This window comes from Chenopodium album, chromosome 9 (assembly GCF_948465745.1).
Source record: "Chenopodium album chromosome 9, dcCheAlbu1.1, whole genome shotgun sequence".
Lineage (NCBI taxonomy): Eukaryota > Viridiplantae > Streptophyta > Magnoliopsida > Caryophyllales > Amaranthaceae > Chenopodium > Chenopodium album.
The window spans coordinates 6,888,491-6,914,807 of record NC_137842.1 but is presented as its reverse complement, the minus strand read 5'-3'; the positions used below and the strand labels follow the sequence as shown (position 1 = coordinate 6,914,807).

Sequence of the window (26,317 nt, the reverse complement as noted above, 5' to 3'; positions counted from 1 at the left end):
TATTGCTGATTTGTGTGGTTTTATTGTAATTTTAGTTTATAATTTTTGAAAGATTTATATTATTGTTTTGTTTCTGATTTGTGGGTAATTTTTTGTAATTTGTATAATTATTGTATAATTTTATTTCTGATTTTGTGAGTAATTTTCTTAATTGTTTATAATTTTTTATAATTTTGTGGGCGGCGTTGGGTTGAGGTGGTTTCGGGTAAGCGGTGTTGAGGTGGTTTCGAGTGAGCGGCGTGGGGTTGAGGTGGTTTAAGGTGAGCGACGGTTGATTTAATGGTTAGGGTGGGGAGTTGTGGTGGGTAAAGGTGGTTTGGGTTGGCGGTTGTAGACACCTAAAAATGTCTCCCCAAAACCAAACCCGATGATGAACAACCTTTCATCGCCATTATTGGTCGGGTTGAGTATTTAATATTGGAGTGCTTAAATCCATATTTCCATTTCATAAACCAACCCAAATACTAGCCCATTTCCCCAAACCATAACTTATTTTCCACTTTTCGTGCCTTTACACCCAATATAATTCATTTCGTGTCCTTTAAAATAATTCATTCCGTGTCCTTTTTATAAAACGTTTAATCCAGTTTATTTTGGTCCATTGTCTGGGTTCAATGATTGAATAGTTGGATGGAGCTTTAAAAGAGCTTTCCAACGATATATTATAAGCCCAAATCCGAGTTATAACGAATAAGTTATGGCCAAAATATTAAACTGAGCCCAAACCGAACCTAAGCCTACCTTACCTACGACCCAATGATCACATGGAGGGTCCAAATTATTTAATCCCATTCCTAAACCAATTAGGATTAATTAGAAGCTTCTATAAGTTTCTAAAAGATTTTAATTATCCTTTTTGAAAAGATAAGATAAAAGAGTTTGAAATTGAATAAAACTCCTTTTTTTTTAAAGTTCTAATTTTATTCGAATTGAAAGATATTCAAAAATAGACAGATATTATTTTCTTGCCTCATAGTTTTTATCTTAATCTTATATGGTTGGATATCTCTTGAAATTTTCTTTCCAATGATATATTATAATATCAATTCCGAGCTATAACGGAAAAGATATGAATAAAATGTCAAACTCTATCCAAAACTGACATTGTCTCACTATTTCGTCCATATCTTTTATTCTATAAAATATTTTAATCTGATTCTAATTGGATTAGAATGTAGACTTCAAGAGATTTCCAACTATATCTTATTCATCTTATTCCAATTTCTGGATCAAAAGATATGATAAAAACAAAAACTGAAAAAACTGTTGTCTATCGCAAGAGTTTTATCCTTCGAATTCTTATCTTTTCTTGATTCTTCGACCCTCTTTTTTCTCTATAAATAGAGGTCATATCACCCCTTTTTCAATCATCAACAATCTTGATCATCAAATCATTATCTCTTCCTCTCTTTTACACCAAAAATCATTCTCTTCTTTTTCTCTCTCATATTCTAAGCCTTAAATCTATATTTCTAATTACACCATTCTTCCCTTAAGCACATCAAGGAGTTTATACTTAACCCAAAGTTCTATACTTATACCAAGGCGTGAAAGGTAGAATTAACTGAGGGTTTAGACCAATTCAACTCTACTTTTTATTTAATTTAATTGTTTCAATTTGCTTTATATTTTTTTTTTATTGAAGTTACTAACAGTTTATTCATGATGTAGCAATTTAAAGGAACGCGCGGAATGTGAGTAATTAATTAATTTAATTACTCTTATTTTATTTTCTTATTGCTAGTATCATGATTAGGTTATTTTATTATTTGATTTGACTAACGTTATTATTGTTAAATTGCTTCCAATATTAATGTTTTTTCTATTATTTTTTATTGATCACCATATTGCATGTTTAAAGGGAATATGTAATTGAAAATCACGCCTAATAAGATAATTTGGACAACCGGTTTAGTTTCCTTTTTAATCTTGTTGTTTAATCAAGTGATCACAATATTTTAGAATTATGTGTTGCATTAATATTAAACCAGTTTAGCATAATAATAGTTTGGAGAAAATTGAATCTTTGTTTGTATGCCTTTGAGATCGCATGAATCATTTTTCACTATAAGAATCGAGTAGAGGCCAATACGGGCGAATGTGACTCCATGACTGACTTCGTACCATCATCCCCGATCCTCCTTTCGTGGTTCCGAACCATATGGAGTTAGTAATCTCATGGATTATGAATGGGGTGTAACCTTCACGGGTCAATCGTTGTTGCCTTTGTTGTCCCTTTATCGTGGTTGCCTTTTATGATCCGTGAACGGTTTACAAGTTCCTTAAAAACTTGTTCGCAGCTCCCTACGTTCCTTGTCCCTAATTGTATTATGTCAATTCCCACTTCCTATGAGTGTCAAGCATATTCACACATGCTTTAACGTAGGCGCACTTTGAACGACGCCTACAGCGGTGGTGGTGGGTTATGTGGTTTCAGGTGAGCGGCAGTGGGTTTTCGTGGTTAGGGTGGGCAAAAGTGGTGGGTAAAGGTGGTTTGGGTTGGCAGTGGTGGTGGGTTAAGGTGGTTTCGGTGGTTGGTGAGGCTGGATGTGAAGTACAGTAGTGCGATTTTTTTTTTGTTTTTTTTTTTAAATTTTTAGCGACGGCTTATGGCGGTCGTTAATTCCAAAAATTGCGACCGCTGATATAACCAGTCACAATTTTTAATTTTTGCGACCGTTTTCTAAACAGTCGTTAATAATAATAATAACGGTCGCAAAAAATCTGCGACTGTCAAACGGTCGCAATAATGATTTTCTACGACCACGTGAATAACGACAACCACCTTATGACCGTTGACGGTCGCAATTATTAATTACGACCGTTGACGGTCGCAATTATTAATTACGACCGTTGACGGTCGCAATTATTAATTGCGACCGTTTTTACTATAATGTCGCAAGTTGGCTGAATTTTAGTAATGAGTTTGCCAAAGGTTTAAGCTTTATCATTTTGATTTCGGGTTTCATGATGTGTAGCTTTCCATTTATGTGTTAGAGTGAGTCTTTGTGTTGTAATTGATTTTGGGGTGTTATTGAATTCTTGACAATTCACATTTGAGTATAGGAGTTTGAATTCTCTAAAATTCAAGTGGTAGCTGAGAGCACAGTGAGTGAGCTTCAGAGAGGAAGCTGAGAGTAGGCACTCGAGGAGTGATGAGTGAACCTAAGTGGGACCTAGGTTGGGTAGGATAGGTTCCTATCAGGTAGCAAGTTCCCTTGGAGGAACTTGTGAGAAAGGTTTGTAATAATAGGTTGTACTAGGAAAGTTGCCTATTATAGTGGAGTTTGTTTGAAAGTCCCGAGAAGGGTCAATGTTTTATTTCCAGTTAGGCCTTGGAAGGTTTCATCGACACCACTAGAAAAGTGCCGATTTTCGACGGAAAAAATCCCTCTGAAACTCCCTGTTTTCTATCGGAAATAGGGTTTTCGACAGAATTCCGTCGGAACCTATCGTCGGAAAACTCTTTGTAGGAAAAAGGGCCTTTTCCAACGGAATTTCCGTCGGAAGAACTTTTCCGACGGAATTTCCGACGGAAATCATGCATTAGAAGACATATTCCGGCCCGGGAAAGTCCTTCGTAAATTTCCGACAGAAAAGAAATCCGTCGGAATATTACGACGGAATTTCTGTCGGAAACTTCTACCAAAAAAATAAAAAAAAAACCTACCCACCACCATGTCCAACCCCCACTTCCACCCCACAATCCGCCACCACGCACTGCACCATCTAAACCAACCAGACCCTAAGCCGCCACCACCACCTTAACCCATTCAACCCTAACCCACCTAACCCGAACGAACCCACCAACCAGACCCACCACGACCCTAACCCAATAACCCAGATCTACCAACACCTTAGCCCATTCAACCCTAACCGTCACCCACTAAATTAACCCACTCCACAAAACAAAACCTAACCCAGACCCAAACCCTATCCCAGACCCGTCCTAAAACACCCAAACCCCTAACCCAGACCCGACCTAAAACACCCAAACCCCTAACCCAGACCTGACCGAACCCTGACCAAACCAACCTTCTCTCACAACCCTAACCCACCCTACCCTAATCCTAGCCTTTGGTCCTGGAGGCACCCACCACCTCCCTAGACCCACCCTTAAACTGACCCTAAAACCACAAACGAGCCACCAGAACCCATTATTTTTTTAAAAAAAAAAAAACTTTAAAACAAAAGAAAGAACATTAAAAACATCAAAACATACCTTTAATTATGAAATTAGCTTTGAATTTCACCAAATTTAGGTTAATAAGGCTTAATTCGACAATAAAAACTTCAGATCTAGAATTTTGACTATCGAATTTAACTTTAAAAACCGTATAAAATAAAAAACGTAAGACAATTGGCGCGGCAAGGGGATTTATAGGGGTGGCAGCGGCGTGAGACGACGACGGTCATAGGTGAGATGACGGAGAAAGAAGAGAAAGAGAAGGGAGAAGGAGAGAGAAAGAGGAGGGAGAAGGAGAGGAAAGAAGAGAAAGAAACATCAGAAGAAAGGAGAGAGAATGAACGAAAAGGGGGAAGTGAAAAAAAACGGCTGAGGGTGAAATAAAAGGGGGGCTGAATATTAGGGTTTGAATTTTTTTAAAAAATATATTCCAACGTATTTTAATTCCGTCGGAAAATTACATTTCCGACGAAAAATTCCGTCGGAAAGCCTATATATTCTGACGGACTTATATACCGTCGGAAATTTTCGATGGATTTTCGACGGATCTTAAAATCCGTCGTAAATATCCGACGGAATAAAAATCCGTCGAAATTTCCTATGTTTCCGACGGAATTAGGTGTCCGTTGGAACAAATCCATATGAAATAGGCCTATTTCTAGTAGTGCGAGCTCGTAAAATCTTGCTGTGTTCTTTATGTTCCTTTTATGTTTTTTTTTTTAAATTTTACATAAGTTTAACAATTGGAACCTACTACTATTCACCCCTCCTCTCGGAGTAGTTCATCTAAACTAACAAATTATATCTCTAAAAATTTTAAATGAGATACACAATTCAAAATGAAGAGAGTATTTAAAGGAAAAATTGGTATTATTATTCCCATACAAATTCTTAAATGGACCTGGTTTACACTAATTTATTGTGGACCACTAACATTAGGGAAATTATGGTTGTTTTATTAGTAAAAAAAAAAAAGGGTCACTATAACAGAAAAAGGTCTCTACGTTGAAATAAAAGCCATTTTGGTAATATATAGGCTATAAGAGGTTAATTATTTTAATGAAATATTTTATATACCGGTTAATATGACTAATAAAGGTCACTATTAAAATTAGGGTCATAACGTTGTACTTTAAGTTCAGAATAATATTAAACGTTATACTAGTTTTAATAAAGGTTACTATGTTAAAAATAAGGTTACTATATGTAAAAACTAAGGGTCACTATGTTCAGTATAATGTCAGTTGCGTGTGTATAAATCTCGGGTCCACAATAACATTATTATGGACCAGGTCCACGCAAGTCTTTCCAACTCTGAACCAATTACTTTTATTAATCTCAACTATCAAGTATATTCTAATAATCCCAACTTTGAGGGTGTTTTCTTCTATCAGGTCATGATCGGTGAACAAAAGACAACAATCTATTATAAGAATTATAACAGAATACTTGACACGTGCAAGCCTTGATTGATCCAAAAAATAAATAAAATTTTCTAAACCACTACAGACCACACCTAACAAATTAAATAAATCCCACTTGTTTATCTCTCAATCTCTCCACCAGTCTTATATTGTACTATGTTTTTAATTTCGATTCGGGTGGTGTTTTATCGGGTGGGGAAGGGGGGAGTTATTTAGTGTGGGATATCGAGCAAGGGTCGTCATTGATTGGTCATATGTCCTGTTGAAAGAAAATGCCCCTCAACCTTGGTACGAAGTTATCGACAGGGAGAAGCTGTAGGCTGCTAAGGTGGGCGGTAGAGCTCTCCGAGGCCCTTTTGGGGCTTTGGTGCTTTGAGCTAGGTTTTACGCCCGGTTCTTGTATTTTTCTTGCCTGTGCAATTGAGGTTTTGACGTACTTTCAACGCTCTTTTAGTTACGCTGCGCTCCGACCCGAGTCCCCACGTCCGCTTTTTCCGCCCGAAACCCAAGAAGTTGGCACAGCTCCTTAAAATCGTGCTTGGTGGAGAAGAAGCGAACAAAGGTACGCTCGCTTGTTGTCTGAAGTAAGAAAGTCAAAGGCATGTCCTTCTGGCTGCCTAAGTCTTTGACCAGGGAACGGGATAATTCCCACTACCGCTGGCAGGCCAGCCGGGCCGTGAGCGTGGTGGGAACGGGCGCCCGTCTTAATAAAGGCTCGGACACTATGTCTTATATGCGAAGCTTAAGGAAAGAAAGTCAAGATTGTATTGTTTCTAGCTAAGGAAGGAAGATCTCTGGGAGTCTTCACTCGTCAACCTAAAAACAGGATGAAGCTCGAAGCCACCATTATTCATAGTAAATGGTTCAAATTTGGGATTAATAAAACTAATTTTTCCTATTTAAAAAATAAAGGAAAATTTATCAAAAATAAGCCAATCTTTGCACGGTTATCTCAAAATAAGTCAATCTATTGATTATTTAAGAATGAGTTGGTCTTTATAAGACATCATTTTTAATTAGGCCAAATGACGACCTACAACCTGTCCAACAAGTAAATTTAATTTATTTTTTTCCAAAAAGAATACTTCACCTTCTATTGTCGTCATCTACCTATCCACTACCACCCCTAAAAATTCTACAATGTCATTCTTTAAAAATGACACCACAACTTGCTAATGTGGCAAAATTTGATTGGTTTGTATTTTGTATTTTTTTTCATTTTGAATTATTTTTAATGTCCAAAATGTATTAAAATTGTATTTTTTTTTGTACTTTTTCATACATGTATTTTTGTTAGAAATATATAATTATAAATTATGAAAATCTAGTTTTATAATTAAAATTAATTTTCGAATTTATAATTATAATTAGAAATCATAAAATTAAATTCCCATCTAAGTCAAAATTGTTCATCATCGTTCATCGTTTATCATCGTTCATGCATCATCGTTCATTGTTCATCATCCATCATTCATCATCGTTCATCGATCATTTCATAAATTATGAAAATCTATTTTATAATATTGATAAAGTTTCGAAAATATACTTATAATTAAAAATAGGATCATGGATATGTTGCCGAAGATGAAGAATGACTGTCGGAAAAATTGCCTGAAAACCGCCAGAAAACTGACCATATCATTCCTGAGAAATTCGCCTGAAACCTTCCTAAAATTGACCAAAACCGCACCAGAAACCCACCCCAAAACCAATCAAGAAACCCACTCAGAAAGACCCATATAAAAGCACAAAAAACGCACCTAAAATACGCCTAAAACCGCTTGAAAATTCGTCGGAACCTAGAGCCGTCGCCTTGAACCTTCGCTTGATCTACGTGCGCCGGAAGAGTCACCGGAATTTGCAATCTAATCGCTGCACCTAATTGCCCAGGAGAGATATCATAAAAAAAAATTGGCCATTAACGTGATGAACACCATTGTCAATTGAAGAACACTGAATACGGGAGTATTTGATTTGCAGTTTTTTTTTTCAAAGTTTGATTTTCATAATTTTAATTATAATTTAAGTTTTGGAAATGATTATTTAAAATACATGTATTTACAAGCATATATACATGTATTTAATTGGAAATTAATGTATTCTTTATATAAATACATGTATTTACAAGCATATATACATGTATAATACATTTAGCCTTTTAAAAATAAATTAAAAATCAGCCAATTATAACTTGACACATCATTATGTTGTGGTGTCATTTATTGAAAAATGACACTGTAGAAATATCCCTACTACCCCGGTTGCCGCCATATTTCACCAGCAATGCACCTCCATTGCAACACTTTCCCCCTTCACCATTTTCCCTCCACCACTCTTACTTTCTTAGCTTCCACCTCAGCTCGCATCTTTTCCCTCCTTCCAGCAAAGGCGCCACCGCAGCCACCCTTGAGTAAGGAAGTAGGGGTGTAAAGAGGAGGAGGAAGCACATGGGTTGTTAGGAGTAGCTATGCGTCTATGCAGGTGTAGGTTAGATCGGAGGTGTTTTGGGTGTATTGAAGGTGGAAGGGGTGATGGGAATGAGGTGTTGTTAATGATGGTTTAATTAAGGAGGAGAGAGAAAGGGGCGGTGAAGGAGTGAAGGGGAGGAGAGAGAAGGTGTTATTTATTTTTATTTTTTTCTAAAATTAAGTTTAAAAAGTTTAAATTAGAATTTTATAAGCTAGATTAATAAAATTATGACGCGTGTCATATTACCTTATTTAACGGGTTTTTAACATGTAAAAATTGTTTTCATAAAAAAAAAAAAAAAAAAAATGTAAAACCTCATTTACAGAAAATACCTTATAAAGGTTAACTTGTTTTAAGTTAATTAAAAGGTTGACTTATTTAGAGCTAATTGATCGTTTATATTTGACAAAATTTCCAAGAATTAAAAAATTGTCAAGATATGGTGGTGAGTCTTTATCATATGATTCATATAGGTTAGAGATATAAAATAGATTACAACTCTCTAATCCTATTCAAAATAAAATAAAAATTGTTTTGTCAAAAAAATAAAAAAATAAAATAAAAATTGATTACACCCATATGGTACATATATTGCTTTAAATTAAGATTTTCTAATTTACATTTGTTAGTTCAACTTGACTTTTCTTATGACATTCCCATAGTTTTTAATTTTTTTTTTTTCTCTGGTTATTACGGATAAATTGCATGCAAGCAACTTGCAATATTATTAATTTTTTTTGGTCTTTTTATATGAATTGCACCCACACAACTTTGATGATATACATCACCGCATATTCCCGCAGCCACGCACATGAAAGCTCAATTCCACCCATCTTTGTTAATTATCTACTAACAAAATAGATAGCTAGTATTGTTCAGCGTTCACGTGGCCTAAAACACTAACCTAATCTTAAAACTAATCCAAATGTAATTAAGCCAATTACTTTACTTTTGTTGATTTAATATATACTTCCTCAGAGAGTGAGGGATATCTCAAGTGGTTAGAGCTTTCCTCCCGGTTCCAAGAGATCTTGGGATTGAATCTCACCCCTGCCTGGCTCACTAAACACCAAAAAAAAATATATACTTCCTCAGTTTTTAATTTTTTATTTTTTTTTTTATTTTTTGAAGTTGTAACAGTTTGACTTTTACACTATTCATGTGTTTTTACACTTATGTGTTTCACTTTAATTAAGTTGAATGATTTATACTTAAATAAAAATATAGTCATGTGAGATCTTATTTGATGCGTCTCGACTTATACATTTTTAATATCTAATGTTTATAATTTATACATATTGGTAATTAAACAAATTAACGATTAAAAACATGCATCGACATGCGTGAAAATAAAAGTGTTGCAACTATTAAAAAAAAAAAGCAGAGGAAGTATTAAACAATGCACTTCCTACATCTATAAATAGACGTGAACCCATGCATTTATCTAACACCATCAAAATTCATACTCCGTAATAACTTAGTTTGTACTCTTATTTTATACAACTAGCTAAATAATCTTCATACACTACACAACCATTTATTATGGCTCTTATGGCACAAGACACGACTCCCCTAGTGTTAAACGTTGCACGAGGGGAGCGAGAGCTAGTGTGCCCGGCTGAGCCAACACCACAAGAGCTAAAACCACTCTCAGATATCGATGACCAAGAGGGTCTTCGGTTTCAAATGCCAGGCATAATGTTTTACCGGTTTGACCCTTCCATGGAGGGGAAAGACCCGGTGAAAGTAATCAAGGATGCTTTGGCTAAGGCTCTTGTGTTTTTCTACCCCTATGCTGGACGACTAGTAGAAGGGCCTAAGAGGAAGCTCATTGTCGATTGCAATGGTGAAGGCGTGCCCTTTATCGAGGCTGAGGCAGATGCAACGCTAGAGGATTTCGGATATGAAATTCATCCTCCATTTCCTTTGGAAGATTTGCTTTATGACATTCCTGGTACAAATGGAATGCTTGGCACTCCCTTGCTCATTGCACAGGTACTTGTTTTCGAGCGAGCCCCAGTTGCTCATCATGAGAAACAAGGTTGTTCCTCACAATGGCAGTTTTGAAAATATTTTGATGTTTTCCACTTACTGAGATGCTGAGTCGGATTTCGTGGGGACAGCTTATGTGTCAAATTGGTTGAATAATGGCGTAACAAGAAAACGGAATAACAGAATTAGCTGAGCTCCTCTCACCACTTTCAGAATTAGCTCACAGCTCTCCTCAACTCTATCAGGGCTCCTAACCTCTCCTCACCTGCCCAGATGACTTAATTGGGTCTTCAAGTTGTCGGAAATCCGTCGAAGATAACAGGTTGGTGAAGTTTTCTATTCTTTCTTCTTCGTCCCTTCATGTTAATTTTTGTTCTGATCTGTTGTTCTGGTTCTAGGGTTTTGGTCAAATTGAATTCACAATTGAGACCGAAATCAGAATAATTGAAAGTAATGGGGTTATGCGTTGACATTCCTATGTTGAAATGGTACAAATTGGCTGAAAATGGGTGATTGATTTTGGTTTAAAGGGTGTAAAATGGAAAATATGAGAATGTGTTGTTGTCTTGTTACTGCAAAAGCGTGTTGGTGTTGTCTTGGTCGATTTTTCATACTTTTTTAAATTGGTTGTAGTTACACAGACTATGGTTGTTTTAATTTGTACAATAATGATATGTAATGCGATCTGTTATAATGGGGTTTGAAGTTCTGATAATTGCTGATTGATTTTGGATAAAAATTCAATTCATACTTTATAAAACTGTGTTATAGTCTTGTGTGATGCCAAAACGTGTTGGTTGAATTGTCGTACTTTGTTCGGAGAGTTATGATTGTTTCAATTTGTATCATAATTCTGTTGGTGTTCTGCTTTTGAAGGGTGGAAGTGAATTGTTTTTGATGTTATAAGAGTGGAGTTAAGTTTAGGAGGATATTCATATGGAGGGTATAGAAGACATAGTTCTTGCAGATAGTGTTAGTGAAGATGTTATAAGGGGCAGTAATGTTGGTGTTGGTGATAGGGGCAGTGGAGTTAAGGTCAAGAGGAGTAACATTGATATGTTGGAGGGTATTGATATGTTGGAGGGTATTGATATGGAGGTTTTAGAAGACACAGTTGTTGCAGATAGTGTTAGTGAAGATGTTAACATGAATGTTGGGTATTTATCCCCCTTGAATACAATTCAGACAACTCACACTATGGTTGGTAGCAACGATATGGCAGTTGGTAGCAATGACATGACAGTAATTGAAGAGCCTAAGGAAGGGATGGTCTTCCCGTCTTCGGAAGATGTTGAAGCCTACTATAAGGAGTATGCTGAGCAGATGGGGTTTGGAGTGTCTAGGGTTCAAGGTGTAAATTGTAAGAAGGACAACAGGAAAAAAAGAATAGCTAACACGTGGAAGTGTGAGTGTTGCGGAAAACCAGACATGAGGGCTAGGAGGGAAGCCAAGAAGAGGGCAAAGGCAATGGGTGTTGGAGGTTAAGGTGGTTTAGTTGATGGGGTGGTATGTGAGGATCAGTTACGTTGTATGATGAGGACTTCGAAAAAGTGTGAATGTGAGGCCCGTGTTTATGCTAGAATGAATGAAGATGGCTTGTGGGTGTTGAAGACAGTGCACCTAGAGCATAATCACCAGATTGATCCAGCAAATTCTAAGCTTATGAAGGAGTACCGCATGAAGCACCTGACCCCATCATTGAGGAGGACGTTGATGGATTACTATGAGCTAGGTGTACCAGTTTCTCAAATACACGGTTGCATGGCATCCAAACGAAAAGGACTGGAAAAAATGCGTCTCACCGTCAAAGACTTACAACATGAGGTGTACAAGGTAAAGCGGTTGAAGATGGTTGGAGGGGACTCGGTGGCAATGATGGAGTTTTTTGGAAAAATGCAATCCGACAACCAAAATTTTTTCCATGCCCAACGGTTGGATGAAGAAGGGAGGCTTAAGGATGTGATGTGGGTGGATGCAAGAAGTAGGGTTGCTTATGAGGACTTTGGGGATGTGGTATGCTTCGACGCAACATACCTAACAAATGAGTACGAGTTCCCATTTGCGAACTTTGTTGGTGTGAACCACCACGGGCAATCGTTGTTGTTGGGATGTGCTCTTGTTTCTCATGAAGACTGCGATACTTTTCGGTGGATATTTCAGCAGTGGCTAGCTTGTATGAAAAACAAAGCTCCTAGTGCCATTTTGACTGACCAAGCGGCAGCTATGCGGAGGCCCCTAGCTGAAGTCATGCCAAACACGATTCATCGTTGGTGCATATGGCATATAATGAGCAAGATCCCTGACAAACTTGGCAAGTGCGCACTGTAAGTGGCTTATGCAATTATTAGTTCATATTAGGTGTTGTCTGACTTCAATGAGTACAATAATCTGCTGTATGAGTTCAATATAAGTTAATTACATTTTTTTTTTGTTTTATTTTTTTTGTGAAGAGGAGTTTCATCTATTAGGCCTTAACAGGCTTCAGAATAAGAGTTAGATAATTATTGATCAATATAAGTTTAATGATCTATGAACTGTTGTGAGTACAATATAAGTTTAATGATATATGATCTGTTGTGACTGATGCTGGCTAATATTTGGCCTTCAAATCTGATGTAATAGTTTAATGATATGCCAAGTTGGGTGCAGGATAAAAATATATGAACTATCAGAGCCAGAGTAAATTTTTTCTGTTATTTTTTTTGTGAAGGGGAGTCTGATCTATTAGGCCTTTAGAGCAGATATATACAGTAGCAAAATGATCAGGAGGCTTGGTGGTATACAGAACACATGTGCTGTTTTGTTAAATATAATTTGCTTGCATTTGTGTTTTTTTCAAGATGTTATAGTTTTAGACCATAGTTTTTTAAGACATTGTATATATTGTGATGGTAAATTAATTTTTGTCTAGGTACCAAGACTTTGTCAGCCCCCTGAAAGAGGTGGTGTATGAGAGTTTTGATCCCGAGGAGTTCAATACCCGATGGGCTGAGTTCATAGCGGAGTATAACTTGGAGGACAATGAATGGCTGCATAGCCTCCACAAGGAGAGTCATATGTGGGTGCCTGCGTACATGAAGAAATATTTCTGGGCTGGTATGAAGACCACACAAAGGGTGGAGAGCATCAATCGGTTTTTTGATGGCTACGTAAACCACAAAACTAAACTCCACGAGTTTCCCCAGAAATATGACATGGCCTTAACTCAACGCGTGTCAGATGAAGTGAGTGCAGATGAGCGTTGCTCGAAGTACCTAAGGAGGTTGGTTAGTGGCTTCAAAGTCGAAAAAATTTTCCAAAAGTTATACACAGACAACAAGTTTCAAGAAGTTCAAACGGAGTGTTCGAGATTGATGTATTGCAGCCTCCGAGGAAAGGAGGTTTTGTCTGAAAACCTTATTCAGTATTTGCTGATCGATCGTGTATGGATAGTACCTCCAGGTGCTAGTGAGGAGGTCATTACAGATAGGCGAAGGCTTTACCAAGTTACTTACTATCCTATGACTAAGGAGGTTCAATGTGTTTGCAGGAAGTTTGAGACAAGTGGCATACTTTGCAAACACTGTATTAGAATTCTTGACGAAAACGAGGTTGAAGATCTGCCACAAAAGTACATTTTAGACCGTTGGCGGAAGGATGTACCCCGTAAGCACACTAGGGTCAAGGTGTCCTACCATGATCCGAGCGACACAGAGAATGTGCAGAGATTCAACATAATCATGGAAAAGTTCGAGCCCATCTGTGACACTGCTGCCATGCTCAATGATCAAACAGTCCAAATTGTAATTGAAGCATTATCAAAGCTTCAAAAAGTTGTTAATGATTGTATGGACAAGAAGAGTCAGGAACATGTTCCTGTAGTTAGCACACTTTCATCACTCGCTGAAGAAGACAGAACGTTTTCATCAGTCTCAGTTCATGCTGATCCTATAGACCCATGTCCATCTGCCATGGTGCCTGTTATAAAGGACCCTATAATTAAGAAAAGGAAAAGGGGCAGGCCTAAGGGTTCAAGGCACAAATCGTTAGCTGAAACTGGCTACAAGAAACCCAAGAAGAACAAGAAGCCTAGCCCAGTAAGATTTATGCTTTTATTGTCATTACTTTTTATTTATGGAATAAGCTGACTTGGATATCATATAGGATGCAGGAAATGGTGCTGAGGAGGGTGAAGAGGATGCAGGAAATGGTGCTGAGGAGGGTGAAGAGGATGCGAATGAGGAGGATGAACATGCACCGACTGCAGGAACAGTTAAGGTAAAGGCAAAGGGAAAGGGAAAGGCAGAACAATGTAAGGGCAAGGGAAAGGGCAAACCAATCAAGGGCAAGGCAGGAACAATTAAGGGAAAGGGGAAGGGCAATGCCGAAACAGATAAGGGAAAGGGCACGGGCAAGGGCAATGCTGAACCTGTAAGTTTATACAGTCATTTATGTGATTCCAATTAAATTATTTTTTATATCATATTTAACATATCACTCACAGGTGGTGAAGCATAAGGTGGTGAAACAGAAAAGGCTTGTGGAACTAATGGCCAACGGGGCGTGACTTGTAAGTTTGGATACTACTTCAACCGGAAGGCATACGTATTCCCGGGAGGCGAACAAGTTTGCTGATGTGGATTCGTGCGTTTATCATATTTAACAAAAACCTAATGTCTGATCTATTATGAGTTGAGTCTTATGTGTTGAATCTAATGTATGAACATGATTTGAATCTAGGATTTATAATATCACACTTGAGGCTCAAAACACATGCATACTTGCTAATCAGGCTATTAACATTACCAAAGATTGAAAATATAAGCAACTCCTTCTTGTACAACAGTATATGTACAAAACCAAAATATTGGAGTAGTGAAAAAAGCAAAAAAATTAAAAAAAAAAAATGGGGGATGGGAAATGTGGCTGCTGGGATTCGAACCTAGAACCAAATATAGTGCATATAGAATGTAAACCAATTGAGACAGTCATCGACCATGATATAATTAGAAAACAAATATTATATATAGTATGGAACTATTTCTTTTGCACTCTCATTCTCATTTACATAATTTAATTAATATTTTAATTGAAAATAAAAAGGGTGTATTCCTACGCAAGGGAGGTTATATAAGACTTCACAAATAACTTTACTTTTGTAGATTTAATTATAGAACAAACTTTTCAATAAACATGCCACCAAAATCTAATACATGAACAAGCAACCTTTCATGTCTAATCATATTCTGCCACCCCTTTCAACCAATAAACCCAAAAGTCCAAAACAAATATTGGAGTAGTGAAAAAAGCAAAAAAAAAAAAAAAAAAAAAAAAAGGGGGGGGGGGGGGGGGCGGGAGGGATGGAAATGCGGCTGCTGGAAATCGAATCTAGAACCAAATATAGTGTGTAGGTAGAATGTAAACCAATTGAGACAGTCATCGACCGTGATATAATTAGGAAACAAATATTATATATAGTACGGAACTATTGCTTTGCACTCTCATTCTCATTTGCATAATGTAATTAATATATTAATTGAAAAAAAAATAATGTGTATTCCGACACAAGGGCCAAGGGGGGTTATATAAGACTTCACAAATAACTTTACTTTTGTAGATTTAATTATAGAACAAACTTTTCAATAAACATGCCACCAAAATCTAATACATGAACAAGCAACCTTTCATGTCTAATCATATTCTGCCACCCCTTTCAACCAATAAACCCAAAAGTCCAAAACAAATATTAGAGTAGTGAAAAAAGCAAAAGCAAAAAAAAAAAAAAAAAAAAAAAAAAATTGGGGATGGGAAATGCGGCTGCTGGGAATCGAACCTATGTAGACACCCATTTGTGTCTCCCCAAAACCAAACCCAGTGATGAGTGCCTTTCACGTCGAATCATAATCGAATGAAACGAAGTGTGGAAAGGTCTAGTGTTGCGGAAAGTTTTATTTCTTTTCTCTTCTCCCTGTTTTGGAAAACTTTATTTTAAGAAAACAGCCAATCCAGTTTGGTTGGTCCATGATATGGGTCCAATAGTGGTGTAGTTGGATGGGGCTTGCAAAGACCTTTCCAACGATATATTATAAGCCCAATTCCGATGAATATTGAGGAAGTTATGACCAATTTACTAAACTGGGTCTGATTTGAGCTTTAAGTACGGCCCAATGATCTAGGGGAGAGCCTAATATAATTTATCATTCCTAATGTAATTAGGAATGGTTTTAGTCTTCTAGAACATTCTAGAAGGTCTTATCATTCCTAATTCAATTAGGACTCTTCAGAGTTTTAATCAAGATCAAATAGCATTTTCGATTGGAATTATATTATTTTATCTTCCAGTACAGGAAATTTATCAGATTTTCGAAAACGCATGGAAAATCAGTTTGGCGTCCAACCCCAGGCCTTGGCGCCTGGAACCAGGATTGGCGCCAGGCGCTAGCCATTGGCGCCTGGCGCTAGCCACTGGTCCTGGCGCCAACTAGCCAAGGCTGGCGCCAAGGTGTTTTTACGATCTTCAGACTTTGTTTTGTTAAATTATCTTTTTTGGCTGATTTTCTCTATAAATATCGTATCAAAAACTCCGTTTTTATTCACCAAGATTCACCAATTATCAATATTCATTCATCAACTCTTTTCATTCACAAATTATTCATCAATTAGCATTCATCTACAATCAAATCATTCATCAACATCATTCATTCTTTGGTATTCTTTTTTAAACCTTGCTTTTTAACACAAAATTCCGCATTCACAAGATCTTGAAACACCTAGCCATATTCGAAGTTGCCTTCGCCTTAGACGTGAAAGGTTTAATTTCTGAGGGTTTGGTCCCAAATCTCTATTTCAATTATTTAATTTAATTGCTTTGATTATTATTTTCCTTGAAGTTACTAACGTGTGTATTTTGTTATTAGAAAGAGATACGAGGCATCCAAGTAAGTACTTTAATTGATTTATTGATATTATGATGTAGAAATCATGTTTACATTGTTGTTATGGTATTCCTAGTATCATGTCTAGGGTATTTTTAATATTAAATATGATTCCTGTGATTCTTCCTATTTTCTTCCTAATATTAATTCATGATAGTATCATGTTAGGGCTAAAGCTTTGATTTTTATTGCTTAGTGACATGCTAGGGTTTGTTATTAATCTTGTTAGTATCATGCCTAGGATCTTGCTATGCCTTAACATGATTATTATGATTAATATTATTATTAATGATATTGATTATTTATTATGTTGCTTGATATGCATATTATTTATATTTATTGCTTAATCACCTTTTATTGCATGTTAAAAGGGAATTGGTATCTGCAATCACGCTTAATAAGATAATTAATAATCTTGTTAGGTTAATCGTGATTATAATTCAAGTGATCGCCAATAATAGTTTATTTGTGCATTAATATTCAACCAGCATAGATTAAACAGGTTTAGGGTTAATCCTATTGATTGTATGTTAGTCAGAAAGCGCACATGAATACGAGCAGAATAAAGTAGAGGCCTATTATTAGGGCAGGTTCAATCTCTTTTAGGTTGGATTTGTACCATCATCCCCGAACCCTTATTTGGTTCATGACCTTATGGAGTTGACGATCTCTTGGATTGTTAAGGGGTGTAACCTTCACCTCGTGATGGTTTACAAGTTCCTTAAAAACTTGTTGGCGACTCTTTTGCTCTATCTTCTTCCTTTTTGGACGCCACCGTACTTTAGTGTATGATCACAGTGGGGTTCAAGCTAGTGGGATTTTAAAGGCTTGAAATTATTCCCTACAACCTAGAACCAAATATAGTGTGTAGGTAGAATGTAAACCAATTGAGACAGTCATCGACCGTGATATAATTAGGAAACAAATATTATATATAGTACGGAACTATTGCTTTGCACTCTCATTCTCATTTGCATAATGTAATTAATATATTAATTAAAAAAAAAGCAACCTTTCATGTCTAATCATATTCTGCCACCCCTTTCAACCAATAAACCCAAAAGTCCAAAACAAATATTGGAGTAGTGAAAAAAGGAAAAAAAAAAATGGGGCATGGGAAATGCGGCTGCTGAGAATCGAACCTAGAACCAAATATAGTGTGTAGGTAGAATGTAAACCAATTGAGACAGTCATCGACCGTGATATAATTAGGAAACAAATATTATATATAGTACGGAACTATTGCTTTGCACTCTCATTTTTGGCGCAAAAAAAAGAGGGAATGAAAGAGGGAGTTGAAAGGGTATGTATGACATCATCCCCATGATCAAATAACTTCCACTCCCACTCTCTATAAATCTAACTTCCATTATTTATTTCAATTTCCCCTTAAATTTGCTCTCCATTTTTACATAACTTCTCTCTATTATTCCCAATTTCTTAATTTCTTTCTCTATTAATCCAAAAATGGTTAAACAAAACAAGGGCAAACAACCAATGGTTCTGTCAGAGCACGATCAACCCAAATACTCTGAATTGCAATTCCTTGAGTTGAGGAAGAAAATGATAAGAGATCAATTGGCTGACTACCAGTTAATGTGCAAATCCCTGCAGTCAGAAATGGATGATGTTGATACGGCCATATCTAAAATTTACAAAGATAAGGCAGAGGCCAATGAAGCACTGACAGAAAAGGAACAGGGCACAAGGGGTAGGAAAAGACCCACGAAGGGGGCAAAGTCGGAGGCTGTGAAAAGGGTTTTTGGTGGGGCTGGTGATGGGCAAGCAACAGTGGGTGTTGCTACTAGACAGGGACCCGCTGTTGCAGGAGGAGTGCAACCGGTTGGGAACAGGCGGAGGCCGAGGCAGTGGACAGTGAGGCAGAGGAGATCCACAAGCCCGACGGAGGTAGTTCCCCACACTCCATATCATGTCCGTGATCACTGGTCTCCGGAGGTTTCTGGCGATGGATCTGGTGCTTACGATCACTCTGCTTCTACCATCGAAAAGTTTGACTAGTTTGTACAATTATGCTCAATGTTTAATGTTTAGTGTTTTAAGTTTATTTAATGTTTTATGTGTGTAGTTTGAACAATGAAGTAGTAATTAGTAGATATCTTATTGTTGCATGTCTGTTTTATGTTTTATGTGTTGAACAATTAAGTAGATATTGTGGAACAATTAAGTAGTAATTACTAGGTATGTTATTGTTGCATGTCTAATTTATGTTTTATGTGTTGAACAATTAAGTAGTAATAAGTAGATATTGTGAGTAATAAGTACATATTTTATTGTTTTATGGTTGTGAGTAACAATTACGAGTTCTAGCTTATAATTTGCAATTTTGGAATTAGGAATTAGGAATTAGGAATACATAAAGATTTTAAGATTTTAAAGCTTAATAATTTGCAATTTTGTTACTTATAATTTGCAAGAAATTTCATTAGGAATACATAAAGATTTTAAGATTTTAAAGCTTAATAATTTGTTACTCCGTATTTTAATTTGGGTTTTGCTATACATAAATATAAAAAACAACAATTTAATATAATTAATGCACTTTTTCATATTCCAATGGAATCTAATATTATAATTGAATTAAACAACTGATTTACTTAATATAGTTTTATTAATAGGATAGATTTTCATAACACTACATTTAATAACACTTCCTAAACTACTTTTTTTTTGGAAAATAAACAATTCTACTCCGTAGCTAATATCCTACCATCGTGTACAAAAAAAGAAAACAAAAAAAGTCGTCAAATAAGTTAGGCCAAATTTCATTAGGAATACATAAAGATTTTAAGATTTTAAAGCTTAATAATTTGTTACTCCCTCCGTTTCATAATGTTAATCCCATATAGAATCAATCACGTGAAATAAGAAAAGAAATATATTAGGAATGTAACATTAAAGTACAACATAATTAATAATAAGTTTAACTTTTTTAATTTTTATTAGGAAAACATAACTCAAAATTGCATAATTTAAGGTAAAAATTTCCTTACTTAGAGTCATGTCATCAATCCACAACTTATTAATTCCAAAATAAATCAACTTATAAATGAAATATATTCAATATGGGTATATCTTTTTGAAACGCCCAAAAATAGTATGTGGGACTAACATTATGAAACGGATGGAGTATTTTAATTTGGGTTTTGCAAAACATAAATATAAAAAACAACATTTTCATATAATTAATGCACTTTTTCATATTCGTGTTATTAATAGGATAGATTTTCATAACACTACATTTAATAACACTTCCTAAACTACCTTGTTTAGGAAAATAAACAATTCTACTCCGTAGCTAATATCCTACCATCGTGTACAAAAAAAGAAAACAAAAACAGTCGTCAAATAAGTTAGGCCAAATTTCATGTTCTCGTATGGAAGTTTTTCAATTAGGCTATATTCGTCCAATTTCAATTGCATGCATTTTTATTGAGTCATATTGTAAGAGAATAAACTATGTAATTAATCCTTATATATAGCCCTATAGCATTGGATTTTTTACCAAAATGGCTATTTTGACAAAAGTATTTACCAAAACGGCTAATTATAAAATTTAATTCCTAAACAAGCTAATGTTATATTATTTATTTTTAATATTCCTTTGAACCCGTTCGGTTCATTTTATTTTTTATTTGGTTTTAATTAAAGAGAATTAATTTTTTTTAATGTTTAAATGTTACAATTAACAATCAACAGAATATACATGCATAAACAAAAAAAAAATGATCCAAAATCAACAAAAGAAAAAAAAAAAAAAACAACTGAAACTGCATTCAATCATAATAAAGCCAACAATACAGTTGATCATATTTAGTGGCTCACACTAAGACAAGATCTACACCAAACACTGCAGGTTGTCCTTCTTGAAACTTAATCAATGCACCTTCTTCTACCTGAACGTTGTACCGATCAGTAAATTCCCTAACACCACTTAGTTCACACTTGGTGATGAGACCATCCTTCTTCACAACTTTCAGCTTCGCAGCGATTTGCTCATCATCAGAGTTTTGAAGTAGCACATTAGTTGAATCACCACAGTTGCTTAACCATTTGTTAGCAAAGTCAACAGGAACATTCTGCAATAATTGAACCGGAATAAGTACAAATATTTTATCAGGTCAAAAAAGTGTAATAGTTATTAGCAGCACATACAATTACTCCTTTCTTAAGGTAAGCTGCAGTGAAAATGAACTTGAAATGTGGCTCAGAACAGGAACGTGCAAGGTCATCAATCCATTCATTTGTTTCGATTATATTTTTTAAGCTACCATGGTAAGCAGGTCTGCGTCCTGGCCTCTTACTCGAGCTTGAGCCAGGTCCTGGCCTCTTACTCGAGCTCGAGCCACCAGTGCTCTTTGCAGTTTCAGATCTTTGTGATTTCTTGCTTCCCGATTGCCTTAAAATCTTTACCAAGAAACAGCTATTCCCTCTATATGTAAACTTTAGACCATCGCCAACCATGATCTCATTTTCTTCAACAAAATCAACCCAACCACCTGCTAAGATAGTCATCCAACCATCTCTGTCTTCTTCATGTACCATTGTAGCTTCCCACACTCTGCCATACTGTTGTAGTTGCAAGTCAACCCCTTTATCACCATCATTCAAGATATTCTTAAATTCATCAGGAATACGCTGTAAATTAATACACATTAGCAAAATACCAGCTCAAAATATAAGCAACAACCAAACATACACATGTCAGAAAGTAATCTCACCATAACACATAACTACAGCAATAATAAAGCAATAATTATATGTTTCATACCAGCTTATCTTTGTGATGATCTTCATAACAAATGGTAAATGTCATCGCAGTATTTGCCATTCAATAATCTGAACAATTTACTAAGATTTTTATTTATACTTGGCTTTTTCGCACAATTCAGTAGCTAATCTGCAGGATAGGAGAATTATGCTATATATATATAACAAAGCTATTGTCAAAATTATGTAGTATATTAATTGCAATTAAATATTACTTTGACAAGAAAAGACTTGAACAATCAGATTTTTCGGTAACTGAAAGAATCTTTAATTTCAATATTCCTTCCCAATGGTCATACCAACCATCATTACAAGTCAAGAAAATTCAAAGATGGCATAATGATCAACCCAAATAAAATAATAAGTACCAATGTTATTCAATCATCATTTAGTAAGCTAACCACAATAAGTACCAATGTTTTTTCAAATTTAATAATCCTTTTATTGATCCGTTTTTTTCAAATTTTAGTATTCACTTGTTTATTTTAAATTTTTTTTAAATGTTTTAAATTATGCAATTTGATTTGGAGCTTTAAAAAAAATCAAAAAATAAAATTATTGACTTGAACCGAACCCGACTCGAACCCGAGAATGACCCGACTAGGAAATGACCCGACTTGATTATAACCCGCAAATTATTGACTTGAACCGAACCCGATAATGACCCGACCTGATTATAACCCCCAAATAACTGACTTGAACCGAACCCAACTCGAACCCAAACAGGACCCTAACTCGTTTAAACCCGTAAAAACCCGAATGTTACCCGACCCGAATGTAACCCGACCTTTTATTGACCCCATCGAAATCCTACCCAAACCCGATAAGATGTATGACCCGACGTTACCCGACTCAATCATGACCCAACCCGAACCCGACCCGCATAGGTCCCGACATTAACCCGTACTGACCCGACCCGAGATGACCCGACCCACACTAACCCGACTCAAACCCGACCAATTTACCCGAATTGACAGCTGTATATAAGACTATAAACAAAAATGAGAATTTCTTAAGGTACATATACATTTTTTAAGGCCAATGTATCACGGTCGAGCTACTACGCATAAGGTCAGCGGTTCGATTCCTACCAACACCCCACCCCCAAACAATTTTTTTTTCTTTTAAAGTTTTCGTTGATTGATAAAAAAAAATTTAAATTTATTATATTTTCTTTTTCCTTTCCAAGATTAAAAACAAAAAATAAAAAAAAAATAAAAAAAAAACCAAAAAAAAAAATAAAAAAAAACAAAACAAAAATAGCTGATATTGCTTGAAAATTGATACTCTATTAAGACTATAAACAAAAAATGAGAATTTCTAAAGGTTAACAAAAAAAATTTAAAAAAAAAAAAAATTCGTAATGCTTGCAAAGAGTATGACGTGTACTGATTTGGGATAAGATTGGAAACTAAGACCTGAACCCTTTTCAACACTTCGAAGTTAACATTGACTCTGGAATTCAAAGAGTTTTTGACGAATACAGTTCACCATTTGACTACTGCCTTATCCTACAAAGCATAAGTACCAACATTCACCCTCCTATCCTATAAATACTCACTACCAATAAACTAAAGACTCACATTTGTAGAGACTAGAGAGTATCATCTTACAAAGAAAAAGTTTAGGAGAATATGGGGAGTTCAAGTGATGAAAGTGTGTACAGTGAATTTGAAATAGAGGAGTGTGCAGAAAAACCATACAAGCGTTTAGTCGACGGCAAGACCAAAATCCGCCAGTCAGCACAGGGATTGAGGTGCCCCTTCTGCCTGGGCAAGAAAATTAAGCACTACAGTTTCACGTCTCTCGTACAACATGCCCATGGGGTGGGACATGGGTCTGAGCGGCGCCGTGTTAAACAGAAGGCAGAACATCTTGCCTTAGACAAGTTTCTGAAAGAAAATGAAAACAAGTACAATCGGCCGACCCCCACCCCTGAGTAGTTGTTTGTTTAGTTTTTATGATTTCCATGTTTTGAGGTGTTGCTATGTTTTTTTTTAAAATTATGATGTACCAGTATGCTTTGTTATGAAATAAAACTAGTAAGTTTGTTTTTCAATACTATTAACGCGTAAAATAATCCCCAAATGCTTGCAATTGAATTTCAGATCTAGATTCAAATGAATTGAACCCTAATTTTGCATATTGGTTAATCTCAATATGAAGATTATAAAATCAGCAGTGACTATAGATTCACGTATTTATAATTCCAAATTACAATTTCCTAAAATTATCAAGATTATTCACAGAAATATGTACAAGCCAAACAATTCAAAAAAAAGAAAGCAAATATGTGAAAGCAAAATTCAATTCAAATTGGTTTACGACAAAAAGAAAGTAACATCTTACCTCAGAAGCTAACACAAGGGAGAACGTTAACTGCGCATCAAAGGATATAGAGGGAGAAGGATGAGTGGATGACACTTGATTGACTGACTGTAGAGAGTAAACACTATACGAGTTCAATTTAGGTTAAAAGATTTTTTGGATTTTATTTGTACTTTATTTTTATTTGTACTTTATTGTTAATTTGTACTTTATTTTTATTTGTACCTTTTCTGATTTGTGCTTTTTTTTTATTTGTACTTTTTTCTTATTTGTGCTTCTTTTTTTTATTTGTACATTTTCTTACTTTGAAGAAATTTTTATTTGAATTGTTTTAATTTGAAGACACAAATTAACTTATCTAAGATGGCAAGACTCTTAATTAACTTAAGACATGTTGGTCTTCAGTTCAAGTCTTGTTATAAGCATTTTTAAAATGTAAACTTAATACATGTCAAACTTAATACTTGTGAAACTCACATACTCACATATCACGTTTATGACATGTCGAACTTGATAATAGGTGACACGTGAACAAATTTTGTTTTAGAAACATTTTTTAATACTACGTATATAAGTATAGCTTTAACCAACCATTTAACCGTATAATTAATTGTTAATTTCCAATTTTGTCATCTTTACAATTTCAATAATACGATGTTTGAATTTCGTTTTAACTTTCGTCAATCAATGTTTCTCCTTTAATAATCTAATGTTTACAAAAAAAAAAATATGATAAAGAAAGGATTTCTAGAATTAATCCGCGTGGTTGGACTTAGATCATGTGCTGTTTGTGTTGCAGTTAAACAATTTAGATCATGTACCTTATTTCTTTGAAACTAGTCAATCCAAGTGTAATTTTGAAGTATTATTAGGGGTGAGCAAAAAGTTTGTGTAACTGTCAATTGGAACTGGCACCGGGTAGGAACCGGCAGATCCGGAGGTTGTTCCAATTCCAATTATCAACCTTTTCGATCCAAAACCGGTTGGGTACCCGGTTACCCAATAAGTAATATCACTTTCTTTTACTTTGCTTACAAATAGGGGTGTCCATTCGGTTTTAGGTTTGGATTTAGCACAAATCCAATCCGATCTGAAATAAATTTCCGTTTTTAGTTTTCAAATCCAATCCGATCCGAATTACTTAGCCAATCCATTTAGCGTATACACACATACACGTATAACTTTGACTTTTTCGTTTTTTATATTTATATACTAGTATATTAAATTTGGTTTGTGTTGTAACCAATAAAAAAAATCACAAGAAACAAATGTTAATATACAAAATGATGTTGGATATTCTCAATGAAGAAACTTTTTATATATATTTTATTTTTGTAATTTTTATTATACAATTAGATTTAGTGTATATATAGTACAAATCAAATTGATGAATTTATTTCGAAAAAATAACATGTATATACATCAACCTGACAATTTATAAAATTGAGGTGACACCGTGAGAGCATCAAATTAAAATCATGATAACTTCATAAAAGTAGTTTTAAAATATTATTACTCCTATATATATATTCGACAAGTAACAAACTATTGGATTAGAAAACGTATTAAAATATAAATACAAATAATTAATTTGTAACTATCACATTTAGAAATTATTTTCTACAACCATGTTGTACTATGTTGTTGGCTAGTGATTGTGGTCTTATAGATACGTCCATGTTAGAAGTCTTGTAATCATTATTGTTTGTAATCATTATTGTTTGTTGAACTCATAATTTGTGTGATATTGGTCTTAGGACTCTTAGATTAAAGGGCATGGTTAATTTCCACAATAGTTATGGAAGTAGTATGTGATTATTAACTCACCATTGAAAATCTCCACCTCAAAATTTACTTCAAACTTAAAACCTAAAATAATTGAGTCTTTCTTTTTATCCCATACATTCAACATCATATCCCCTGATACAAGGACTAAGCGTGCATAAGTATATATAGTGTTAAGTATGATTACAATAAAATGAACAAGAAGGTTTAACATCACTTCAAAAAAGATGTGAATTGCTACAATAGGCCAAATTCAGGTGTTTGGCCAAAGTTCAAGGCAGAGGATTTGAGTCCAATAGCTTTGAGTTTGAGTGAACCACCAACTAGGTTCGACAAACACTACTTTCCACAAAATCACAAGCAATACTATATAACTCCACTTTGGTTAAGCTTTAAAACTTTTCAAGTGCATTCTCGAAATTAACATCATC

At 35.2% G+C, this 26,317-nt stretch overlaps 1 pseudogene; it reads left to right on the top strand.

Moving 5' to 3' along the window:
- The first annotated feature begins 9,621 nt into the window (after positions 1 to 9,621).
- LOC145557386 (benzyl alcohol O-benzoyltransferase pseudogene) overlaps positions 9,622 to 26,317 on the top strand; it is a 51,487-nt pseudogene continuing 34,791 nt past the window's right edge.